Here is a 13,200-nt window from a genome sequence, read left to right on the forward strand (position 1 = left end):
TGTTACTACTTGTGAGTGGGTCCATAGCATGCATACCTAAGACTAATCAAACCAGCAAACATATACTGTACTCATCATAACATACAAAATACTGGGATTGGACAATGTAGGGAATGAAATATATGAAATGGGAGATGAATGAGGAAGCAGAATCCCAAGGTAAATTAGCGGGATGTTTGAATTTTTGAAGGAATGTTTGAATGAAAAAATTCCAACATTTGTAAAACTAAATTAATAATATGCAACAGTGCTCTTGTGCCCTCGACAGAAGAAACATATCAAGGTTCAACGAGTGCATTATACTAAATAGGGTTACTAGAGCTGAACTATATGAGTATTGTAAATAAGTTTAGCAAAATTGAGCTGAATCCCATGGCGGAAAGAAAAGGGGGGGTACATGATTACTATCAAATACACCAAGGAATAGGAAGAGATTTACAAGGAAGGTTTAATCACTATTGCCACAAGTAAAACTAAGAGTATATATTTAAGTTGCCAAAAATGCTAAAACGTCCAGGTGTAAAAAGTATTTGGTTCCTGATAGTTACAACCATCTGGAGTATGAGGGCAAGATGTGGTATGTGTTAACGATCTGCAAGAATATAAAAGCAAATAAGATACATTTAGATATTTTTCATCTCTGTTATGAACGGCAAATAAATATTATGTACTACAGTATAGTTGTAGCTCCAATTTATGTTTAGGGTTTCTAACCAAAATAAAAAAATTCATGCAGATTTTTTTTAATTGGATGTCCAGATTTCAGGTGTATAATTGTGATGGTAGCATGTAATAAAGTATAGTGTACAGTATGTGGTAGGTTATGCTTTGTGCAAACAATTCAGACTATGGAAAAAACACGAATAAAGGTGTATAATGGGAAACAAAGCATGATATAGGCATATAATGGGAAGCAAAACATGATATAGGCATATACAGTAATGGAAAAATAAAAAATAGGATGGGGAGCTTATTCATGTTTAAATTTTCACATGCAGAACATGCACGAATATATACTATGTGCAAAGCGCATCCAAAATCTAAATGTATATGATTTTTAGTTAGAATTATAGGGATGCATAAATTAGATTGAGTTATCCTGCAGTTTCACTAATCAATGAAAAGAACCATCAATGAGACGAATACTAGTGAAGTGCTCTCACACATCCAAGGTCTACCAGTATACTCTCTAACCATTGTGAAATGCTTTGTCATTTAGGATTTTTCAAAATGTGTTCCATTAGACATTTCAATTACTCTTTGTATTAAGTTTGGAATAACACTCATGGTGGCATTAGTACAGTATTAATAGTGCAATATCTTGTCGTTGTTTCAATACAAGAATAATAGTTGTCATGTGATTTGTTTTCAAGTCTTTACATAACTATGGTCATGCTCTGTATTTTGTTACATTAAATTTACATTGTCTAGAAGCTTTACAAAGCTTTAAAATTAAGCTGTAAAATGTGTTAGTCAAATTTAGGGTTGTTAAAATCTAAATCAAGTTACCGAATAGATTATCTATTATTAACTTTCCAAGGCAAGATCAAGTCTTCATAAAGGTTAGCTAGGCTTACTAATGAAACTTTAAAGGTAGAATGATCTACTGAAGTATAGTATACATAAACAATATTGAGATGGGAGGAGTAACATATCCTTTCATTTATGCCTGCTCTTGGAATTCCATCTGCCAGCCACCTTTTAATCTTCCTTTGGGCCACCTCTGCCTAATTTCTCTCTACCTACTACTGTACTTCCTAATCCCTCTGATCTGCCAATCCACCTCTGATCACTATCAGGCAAGCCCCCCTCTGATCTCCCTATGACCATGTCCCTATCATCTCACTCGAGCATCCTCCATCTGGTAAACTAGTACATTATACTCTACTGCATATCAGGAAAATATACAAAAAACTGTAGAAAGATGTCCTATTTATTTTTCCCAGCTTAATATTTAATGCTAATAAATACTGTATTCAACAAATGTTCAGTTTCCTAAAATGTTTGCTCTTGGTGATAGGTCTGTTAATTATTGTATGTGATATAAAACTAGGTTTAGTACTACAAGCAAATAGGCCTTAATGTTATCACATTTGTTATATTTTCATATTTTTTGTTACCTGTATCCAGTTAACTAATTTGTGGCTTCTAGGGAATAAAATATTTGGCTTGGTCATCATATAATTTAATTTACCCCATTATACCATTGAAAGTATTGGTGGTTACACAGCTGTAGAATTCTGTACAATATAATGTATATAAAATGATTGAAATTTTATGACAAGCTTTATGAATAGGACACATTGTTGTGCTCTATGATAAGACCCACTATGGCTGTTGACAAAGATCAGTATTAGTTAGGCCGCTCAACATTGACACTGATTATACAGGGAATATTTCAATTGGTCCCTCAGGGGTCATACTAGTGTCAAGGAGCATTCAAGAAACTTGATCGAATAAATGTATAACAAACTGAAGTAGCAAAGCGTCTCACGTCACTGAAAAAGGCTCTTACTGCATCACCTGTGCTGCCTCTGCATTACTATTCACCTCCCTTCATGATTTTATTCACTTTATTTTATTGCACATGATTATATGTAGTCCATCTTATAGAAAGTATGAAAAATCACAAATAGAGAATTTTTATTTATATATACAAGACTTCTTACATTCTTGTAAAACCATTAGCACGCATAGCGTTGCAGGCAGGTCCTTAATCCTAATTTTCCCTAGAATGCGACCTGCTATAACATGTTTAACAACCATATACCTATTCACTGCTGAGTGAACAGAGGCTACAGGTAAGGATTGGCGCCCAGTCAATTCTCCCCGGCCAGGCTACGAACCCAGGCCCAAGCGCTCGCGAAGTGCCGGGCGAGTGTCTTACCACTGCGCCACGGGGACCAAATTTTGTAATGACAAGTGAGGGAAGGAAGTCACAGGGTAAGGGAGGAGCAAGTGTAGGGTGAAGGAAGGAATAGAGATGGGTGAGGGAGGGATGTCGCAAAATAAGGAAGGGGGAGGGGAGAATGGTGAGGGAGGGGGAGCACGTGGTGAGGGAGAGGGAGGGGGAGCAAGAGGTGAGGGAGGGGGAGAACGAGGTGAGGGAGAGGGAGGCAGGGGGTGAGGGACGGGGAGGGAGCGCCAGGAAGCGTGTGTAGGGAGCAGTGTTGCCAGATTGGGCTACAAATAGCGAAATGGGCTATTTTTGAGAGCCCCGCGCTCTCAAATTTTTAATTTCGCTACTTACTACGTTTTGGGCTAATTTAAAAGCAAGATGTGCTAATTTGGGCTATTAATGTTAAGAATGTACGATTGCGAGTTACATGAAAGTAACTAAGCTATAAATAATTGTAATTAATAATAATTGTAAATATTAATTAATACTAAATAATATTATTTAATAAATTAGTTCCTATTCAATGCAGAGTTATCGTCCAAGCACAGAAACTTGTAAATATAAATACAAGATAATAGATAGATCGATAAATAAACAGACAACTTTCAAATATTGCACAAAGTAATGGCGAGAGGAAAAAACTAGATAGTAGTATACATTACATTTGAAATTAATAATGGATGAATGGTAATAAATTGGTGTATGTTTGTATGTATACCAGACAAAGTCCATTTAATGGCAAAATTTAGCCATTTTGTGTAAAAACTTTTATATCTCATATTATTAATTATAACAGTAATCGAAAAAAGTCATAGTTTGTATATACAAGAGATGAAACAGAGAGCCATGAGCTAGAGCGATGTGCTGAGTCCATAAGGAGGCCGAGCTTCCAGAAATACCTTCCTGTGATTGGCTGTTGCGGGGAATACCAACACTCTTTTATGAATAAAATTTAAACTAAGAAATAGGTCCTTGTGCATAGCAACAAGGTTGTTGTGAAAAAGAACAAGTTCTGTTTTACACCTGACAGAAATCTCCATCTAACTGAATAATTTACTCGAATAAGAGGGCAGAGCAGTGTATCATTATTTGTGTCAAGGCAACCCCCAATAATAACGCCACAAGTTAGGTAGCCAGCCCATTTTATACAACATCTGTTATATCCTGCAATATTTAATTAACACTTTAAATAATTAACACTTCACTTTTTTGGGTAAATTAAAGTTAAAGCAGAATTCCAAAAGCAGGACTGGTGGGCTGAACTAAGATGATTTACTAAGTGGATGGCACCTATAGCTGATCCCTTCCTGTGATTGGCTGTTGTGGGGAATGCCAACGCTTACATGAATAAAATGCAAAATAAGAAATACGTCCTTTTGCTCAATAACCTTGTTGTTGTTGTACAAAAGAACAACAATTTCTGTTTTATACAAGACAGAAATTTCCATCTAACTGAATAATGTAGAGCAATAAGAGGACGGAGTCATTGTATCGCCGATATTATTTGTGTGAGGCAACACCCACTGATGACGTCACAAGTTAGGTAGCCAGCCCACGTTTCTGTAACACTCGTTACATCCTGCAGTATTTAATTATCACTATATTAATACTTTTAAATACTTAACATTTCACTTTTTAGGTAGATTAAAGTTGAAGCAGAATGTCATAAGCAAGGATGGTGTACTGAATAAAGATAATTTATTAAATTGATGGAGCCTTTAGCTGATCCCTTCCTGTGATTGGCTGTTGTGTGAATGTCAACAAAGAGTTTCTACCAATGATATGCCATTTATTATGCACCCCATACCATTTGTGGGCGGAGCTTGGAACCTCCTACCCGAGCACAACAACCCACCTTATGGGCTGCTGTTTGGCTATTTATAGTGCGTTGGAAAAAAAAGAGATGGCGTTAGTTGTATTTTGCAGGGTAATTTGTTATAAGTGTAATTTGATGTCAACAGATGGCGTAAGCTGTACCTTATGGCCACTATATATTGACCAGCTAGTTGATAGTGGGAGTTGCTCCTGAGCTACCGTGCAGTGAGGACGTGTCGCCTGCTGCTCCGGTGGTTTGAGTCGGTTCTCACTACGTGTAGAGAGCCATGGGGAAGGCTCAGCGCAAGAGGGAATGGAAGCAGCTTTCGGACGAGGAAGGACGGGGGACCGATGTGCAGCAGGCCCCAAAGAAAACTGCTATCGAGGCTTTCCCACTTGCTTCTACCAGCAAGTCAGCGGACGTAATGGACCTAGAGAGGACAGCGTCAATCACACACCAGCCAGTGTCAGTCAATGCTTCTCTGTCCGCAACGCTGCCGCGGGACGGCAGTGTGAGTCAGGAGAGGACACCACCGGTTTCACGCCAGCCAATGTCGGCCATTGTTCCTCTCTCCACAGCCCAGCCGCAGGACAGCAGTATGGGACAGGGAAGGACACCACCAGTCTCACACCAGACATCGCCAGCCTCTGCACTTCTTCCGAAATTCAGGATCATGCAGACCGACCACTTTCCTACAGCATATGGAGTAGTAACGGCGATGGAAAAAGAACAACCAGAGCTCAAACTTTCCATTACAGTCAACCTGAAGGGAGAAATAATACTGACACCTCAAGACCAACAGACTGCACATTACTTAGAGAAGGTAAGAGTCCTGCAGGGGAAACCTGTGTGCTTGGTAAAGCTGGACCCTTCAGAACGACGCACACGAGTCGTGCTTTTGGGATACCCAATCGACTTTCCCCTGGATCCAGTGCTAGAACACAAGCAAGTCCTGAGTGCGGAACGTTGCCACACGAAAGTAGACAAGGCAGCGACGCGTCAGGTTCTGGTGACCGTCATGGGACATGTGCCGGAAACTTTCGGTCTTGGAAATTGGGGGACATACCGACAGAGGCCATACGTCCCGGAACCCCTACGCTGCTTCAGGTGTCAGAAATACGGCCACCATCAGTCACGCTGCACAGGACAGGAGAGGTGCGGAGTGTGCAGCCTGAGACATCCCACCAAAGACTGTATTGCCAAGCACAAGGCAAACCAGACCACAACAGCCAAATGTCCAAATTGTGGAGGCAAACATCATGCCTGGAGCACAACCTGCTCTGCACGGAAACAAAAAGTGCAGACAGCTCAGGCCAGGGTCAACACACTGACCAGCGGTACATCCACCAACACCACCGTCTGGAACACTCGTGCACAGCCACAACAGCCACCCGCTCTCACAGAGCAAAATTTCCCGAATCTGTCAATTCCGAATCAGACATTACACGAAAGTGTTGCAGAAGTCCAGCAAGTGCAAATGAGCAGAAAACACTTACTTTCGGAATCTACTCCCCAGCTATACAGTTTTACCGAGGTCCAGCTGCAAACCATCGTGAAGATCATGGCAGAGACCATTATCAATTGCTTACAGATGACGCAGAACGCCTCACAACAACAGACTCAAGACATCACTTGTGTGATAATGGACAAGATCGTGCAGCAGACCACAGTTACACGAGAAATAGACAGTCTCCGACAGGATGGAGCACAAGAGGACAAACAACGCAACTTGGACATACTGACTACCGACAACAGTCGGCTAGTCAAGACACCGGAACATCGACATTCACAAACGCAACTGCAAGACGCAGTGACCACCCACGATCAACAGAATCTTCCAACACAGGAGACAGACAACAACAGCCAATGCAGTCTGATCTGCAGCAACGCCAACAAAGACGTATTGAACAGCAGAGATGCGCAGGTTCCGCCAACACAAGAAACGGCAGCGAGCAATCAATGCAGTCCGACTTGCAGCAATACCAACAACAATGTGATGGACCACAGTTCTGCACAGATTCCAACAATGCCGGGGTTGACCACGGACAATCAATGCAGTCCGACCTGCAGCGCTTCCAACAACATAGCGATGGACCACAGTTATGCACAGATTCCAACAACGTCGGGGATGACCACGAACTATCAATGCAGTCCGATTTGCAGCGACACGACTTGCGAGGCGGAGAATATAGAGGTCGATTCCGAGGAGGAGTTCTAGTAGAACAAGCAACACCAACCGAACCCGTCGTCTGGCCATTACGAATTCTGCAGTGGAACATACAAGGTCTTGGAAATAAAAAACACACACTTCAGGAGGCTGCAATCAGCACGAAAGCAGATATAATCGTTTTGGAAGAAACTCTTTTCCCAGCCACGAAATCCTTCAGATTAGCTGGATATCAGCACTATGTTCTCCCGTATGAGCAGGGGAGACTAAGAGGATTAATGACCCTAGTCCGAAACACCATACCCAGCAAGAAAATAGACTCGGTTTCATGTGGGGATGGAGTAGAGGTATTAGCAGTTACAGTGAATTTGGCTAATTTTGAGCTCCTCATATACAACGTCTACAAGCCCCCTAGACGTAAACTAGAAGCAGAGGCAGTGCTTGCCTTGGCCACGCAGGAAAATTTAATTCTTGCTGGAGATTTTAATGCTCATCATCCAGAGTTAGGTGCAACTGGGCCAGCCAATGCAGATGGGCGCCATTTAGCTGCAGCTCTGCGAGAAGTACCTGAAATTACCCTTCTCAACACTGGGGAACCCACTCACATTCTAGGAGGTTCCCTTGATCTTACATTCATCTCCACAGCACTCCAGCAACAGGCGAAGTGGGAAGTAGACCCGGTGATCACTAGTGACCACTATGCTACTGTCACGACACTCAACCTGGCACGACCTCCTACACCTCCTGCGCGGCCTCGGTGGAATTTAGGAAAGGCCAATTGGAATGTATACCAGGAAGAACTTGAAAAATGGTATGCAACGTACACGCCACCTGAGGATTTGAACATTCACGAGACCAATCTGCAGGAAGCCGTTGCAGCTGCTGCGAACACAGCTATTCCAATCATTATCACAGGTAACACGAAACGAAAGAACTATTGGTTCTATAGTAATGACGTTAAAGAACAGAACCACAGAGTCAATATCTTTAGAAAACATCTAAAGAGAAACCCCACACCAGAAGGAAGAACTCTGCTACGAGCGGTGATATCTGAAGCAAGGCGAGTTTCTCGAGAAGTAAAGGAGGCAAGATGGTTTGAGTGGTGTCAAACTCTAAATGAACATAGTAGTCTTGGCAAGATATGGGGTCAGATTAAAACTATATCAGGTCGACCAGCCCGGCCACAGGCATGTATTCAACCATTGCAGGAGGCTGAGAGACTTGCTCTCCAATTTGCAGAAAGAACAGCTTCATATCAGCTTCCTGCAATGGTCCGAAGGCAGCAAGAACACTTAAAACAAGAGAGGATGACAGTCATTCATGAGGGCATAGCTATAAATGACGAATGTGACTGTCCCTTCACCGAACAGGAACTAAGCAGAGCCAAAAAGGGTGGTAAGGACACTGCACCAGGTGCTGATAACATTACGTACTCAATGATCGCACATGCAGGTCCTGCTGGAGACCGAGGGATGTTGGACGTCATCAATGCGTCTTGGCAGCAAGGCAAACTACCGCCCTCTTGGAAGAAAGCAGACATCATACCGATTCCTAAGCCGAATGAACCTGGCAATTACAGACCCATTTCCTTAACATCATGCGTTAGTAAAACTGCAGAACGGATGGTCTTAAATAGGCTACTGTGGAAGACTGGAGATCTTCATAAACACATATTTGGCTTCACTAGAGGTGTAGGTACTGCCAACTGCATAGCAACATTACTAGGAACAGTTAACTCGGGTCCAGCTATAGTGGTCTTCCTTGATCTGGAATAAGCATTTGAACTTGCAAGCCCGCCAGTAATACTACACACCTTAGTTAAAAAAGGTGTGAGGGGGAAAATGCTAGCATGGATTCAAGATTACCTAAGTCACAGGTATGCCAGAGTGAAGTTGCAAGGACAAGTGTCGGACTACCACTTGCACGAGAATGGGACTCCACAAGGAGGAGTCCTCAGTCCTAGTCTTTTTAACATCCTTATGGAAAACCTTGTTACCATATCCTTTACAGAAGGGGTTACATTGCTAAGCTATGCTGATGATCTAGCATTAGTCGTTACGGGTCCTTCACTTCTAAATAAAGCTCAAGGTGCTTTAGATCAAGTGACATCTGAATGCAATGTTTTAGGGCTAAAAATATCTGCACAGAAGTCTAAGGCGATGAGACTAGGTGGCAAGGCTCCAGACAGGCACCTACGCATTCAGGACATTAACCTTCAGTGGGTTCCACAATATCGATATCTCGGAGTGTGGATTGATTTTAAGATGACATTCAATAAGCAAATTCAATATCTAAAGGAGAAAGCAAAGTCACGAATAAATATAATGAGAGCAATCACAGGGCCCCGTCTAGGAGCGGGACACAGAGTGTTGAGAATGTTTTACATACACGCCGTTCGTTCCCTGGTTGATTATGCAGCGCCTGCCTTACTCACTCTTTCTCCTGGTCAGTGGGCAAACGTTGAGGTTCTTCAAAATGATGCATTGCGAGTCATAACAGGTGCTCCCAGATGGACTAAAATCCTGAACCTAAGACTTGAGACAAAGCTAACGTCGATTGAAATAAGGGTAAAGGGGATTGCTGCGTGCATGCTGACCAAGATATTGACTAGACCTAGAATCAGTTCACTTAAAGATTTGATCACTGGAGCACTAACTCTGGACAGAAGAGCCTCCAATAGCAACAGGTGGACCCATTGTGCGATAAACGCCATCGATACGTTCGATATGGCAAACACAGTCACTGAGAGGGGTGTCGACGACATACATGCAGACTTTGTTATACAAGCCCCTTGGTAATCTCTGCCAGCGGACTTTCAGATTATGGCTCTTGACGGAAAGAAGAACCGGACACATCCTCATCTGCTACGTCACATTGCACAGATGCATATAGAAGCAAACATGGCATCCGACAGCTTCACTTACTTCACGGATGGGTCAGTAGACCAGCAGGGACAGGAAACCGGAGCTGCAGTTAAAGCAGGGAACTCTGTATATAGTTGGAGGCTCTCAAATGGGTGTTCGACTTTACAGACTGAGATGCTAGCCATTCAAAAGGCTTTGGAACATGCTCTTGCTGAACACCGCCAACATGTTATCGTCCATACAGATTCGAGAACCGCCATTGAAACCTTGCAACAGGAACGCATATGTGATAACATCCATCTGATCACCAATGTCTTATCATTCATGCACACACTCCACCGACAAGGCCGACGGGTGCTTATCAACTGGGTGCCAAGTCATGTGGGACTATTAGGTAATGACATTGCAGACGAAGCTGCAAAACTTGCTACTAAGAGGAGGAATGTAGACATTTCCATACCACCGAGTCTCTCCCAGATGAAGAAAGTGATTCGAAACAGAGCAATGCGAAGGCTGTACAGTGACCACGACGCAGCAGTTGCAACATCAGGATCTGCGGGTTGGTACAATAATTCCACCAACTACGAACCACTTAGTTTGATGAAAGGGGGCAGTAGAACAACAGAAGTGCACTTACATCGCATCAGGCTTGGATACCCATGTGCATGGGAAATAGGCTTACGGGTTCCGGAAGGTGAGAGGAAATGTCAACACTGTGGAGAAATGCCCGACAGACCACTGGAACATTATCTAACACAGTGCGCAGTTACAAACCCGTTAAGATTTCACCTTCGATTCGACAGAGCAGAGGAAGTTGTTAAACACATATGGCAAAATCTTACTGAAGCGACCATACGGGTCATACATACTCATCCTCCGCCCAGGTAAACCAGAACCAAGCATCACTTAGTGGGCCAGCCAGAGGCTTAGGGCCCGCGCAGGATTACCCCTGCTAAAAAGAAAAAAAAAAAAAAAAAAAAAAGTTGATAGTGTTCTCTTCTGCCGACAGATGGCATCAGCTGTATTACTATTATTTTAATAATACTATTACATTAATAATAATGTATTATTATTACTTTAAACACTGATCTATACGTCTGGTAGCTTATAATAAGGTTTTATACCATCCTGGTATTAGCTAGGTAACTAGAATTCTGCAATTACCTTTTCTTATCTACTGTTGAGGATATGTAAGACAAATGTAAGGTTTTGAGGCTAAGTAACGAAGATAGTTACAAGATACGAGCCAGATGGTGTTGAGATTGCAAAAGGGATTATGATAAGAACTTAAGCCAAAAAATCAATGCATAAATGTTCGCAAATATGAGACTGGGATTTATTTCTCGAAAAGTTAGCAATAAAATACGCTTTCTAGTTCTTTATTTTTAAAATTAAGACCAGGGATTCTGTCTAACGAAGCTGCAAGCTAAAACACCGTTATTCTATAATGTTCATCTGTAGCTTGACCCTAAATACTCGTTTATTAAACGAATTTATTGTTAGAGTTCATTAGGAATCAACATTGTTGAAGGCAGAGTTTCCAACACATACCTTCCTGTGATTGGCTGTTGCAGGGAATGCCAACGCTTATATGAATAAAACGCAAAATAAGAAATACGTCCTTTTGCTCAATAACCTTGTTGTTGTACAAAAAATATCAATTTCTGTTTTATACAAGACAGAAATTTCCATCTAACTGAATAATGTAGAGCAATAAGAGGACGGAGGCATTGTATCGCCGATATTATTTGTGCGAGGCAACACCCACTGATGACGTCACAAGTTAGGTTGCCAGCCCATGTTTCTGTAACACTCGTTACATCCTGCAGTATTTAATTATCACTATATTAATACTTTTAAATACTTAGCATTTCACTTTTTAGGTAGATTAAAGTTGAAGCAGAATGTCATAAGCAAGGATGGTGTACTAAATAAAGATGATTTATAAAGTGGATGGAGCCTTTAGCTGATCCCTTCCTGTGATTGGCTGTTGTGTGAATGTCAACAAAGAGTTTCTACCAATGATATGCCATTTATTATGCACCCCATACCATTTGTGGGCGGAGCTTGGAACCTCCTACCCGAGCACAACAACCCACCTTATGGGTTGCTGTTTGGCTATTTATAGTGCGTTGGAAAAAAACGAGATGGCGTTAGTTGTACTTTGCAGGGTAATTTGTTATAAGTGTAATTTGATGTCAACAGATGGCGTAAGCTGTATCTTATGGCCACTATTGACCAGCTAGTTGATAGTGTTCTCTTCTGCCGACAGATGGCATCAGCTGTATTATTATTACTTCCGAATTCCCTTTAAACACTGATCTACAAATCCCTTGGCTTATGATAAGGTTTTATACCATTTATGATAAGTATTAGATAACGAGTTACGCAATTACTTTTATTTATTAACTGTTCAGGATATCATCATATAACGTCTGGTTAGGACGTACTGCTCTCGATTGATGAAGATTAAGCCACCCAAGAGGTGGCACGGGCATGAATAGCCCGTAAATACTGCTCTCGTAATATTATTCAGGAGGGGTGGAGGAACTATCAAGTGAAAGCGCCAAGCCATTACGACTATATAGCACTCGGAAGGGATCAGGATACGGATTTGGGATGGAACAGGGGAAAGGAATGGTGCCCAACCTCTTGAGCGGTCGGGGATTGAACGCGGACCTGTAGGAAAGGAGACCGTCGCTCTACCGTCCAGCCCAAGTGGTTAAGCGTAATATTATTAAAACAACAATTTATGCATATAATAACAGCATTTCACACTAAAAATACTTGATATTGAAATTTGGTAGTGAATTCCAATCTAGGAATCTCCTATGACTAAACTGTACTTTTTAATTATTTTTATGTACTTACTACTTATTATTAAATTATTAAGTACATACTATAATAATTAAATAAATTATTTTATTTAATATTTAAATTAAACGATAAAATAATAGGTAATAATAAATCATTGTGTAGGGGAGACAGGCAGCCAGTGTGTATATATACATGATAGGCTTATACCAAGGTCCCACAAAGGTGCCAAATTAAAGACTGGGTGCTGCCGGGGCGGGCCCAAGGGCTGCTGGCGGCCCTGGCCAGGCTGAACTTCCGCGCCCTTATAATCACCATTGTTTAATAATCTTCACAGGAAGAAGCGACTGTAAATATAGGAATAGTTTATTACAACATACACGGTAAAGAAAACAGCTCGGAAACTAAGGAAATAAAGCTGCCGAAAAAACATTAAAGTCCACTTCAAGTTCAAGTATGTTTATTGAGACAATAAAAAAATACATCTCAAAGGGATAGAGTAGCTTAGGCTATTTCTACTCCCCTCTACTTCAAGTCCCTCAAGGGGCGCACAAATTCAGTGAGTACAAATACACAAATCACAATACAAGAATCCCATTTAACATAGCAGGTTAAAATAGGAAGCACAGCATATAAGTGT

This window comes from Procambarus clarkii, chromosome 82 (assembly GCF_040958095.1).
Source record: "Procambarus clarkii isolate CNS0578487 chromosome 82, FALCON_Pclarkii_2.0, whole genome shotgun sequence".
In the NCBI taxonomy this organism is placed as follows: Eukaryota; Metazoa; Arthropoda; class Malacostraca; order Decapoda; family Cambaridae; genus Procambarus; species Procambarus clarkii.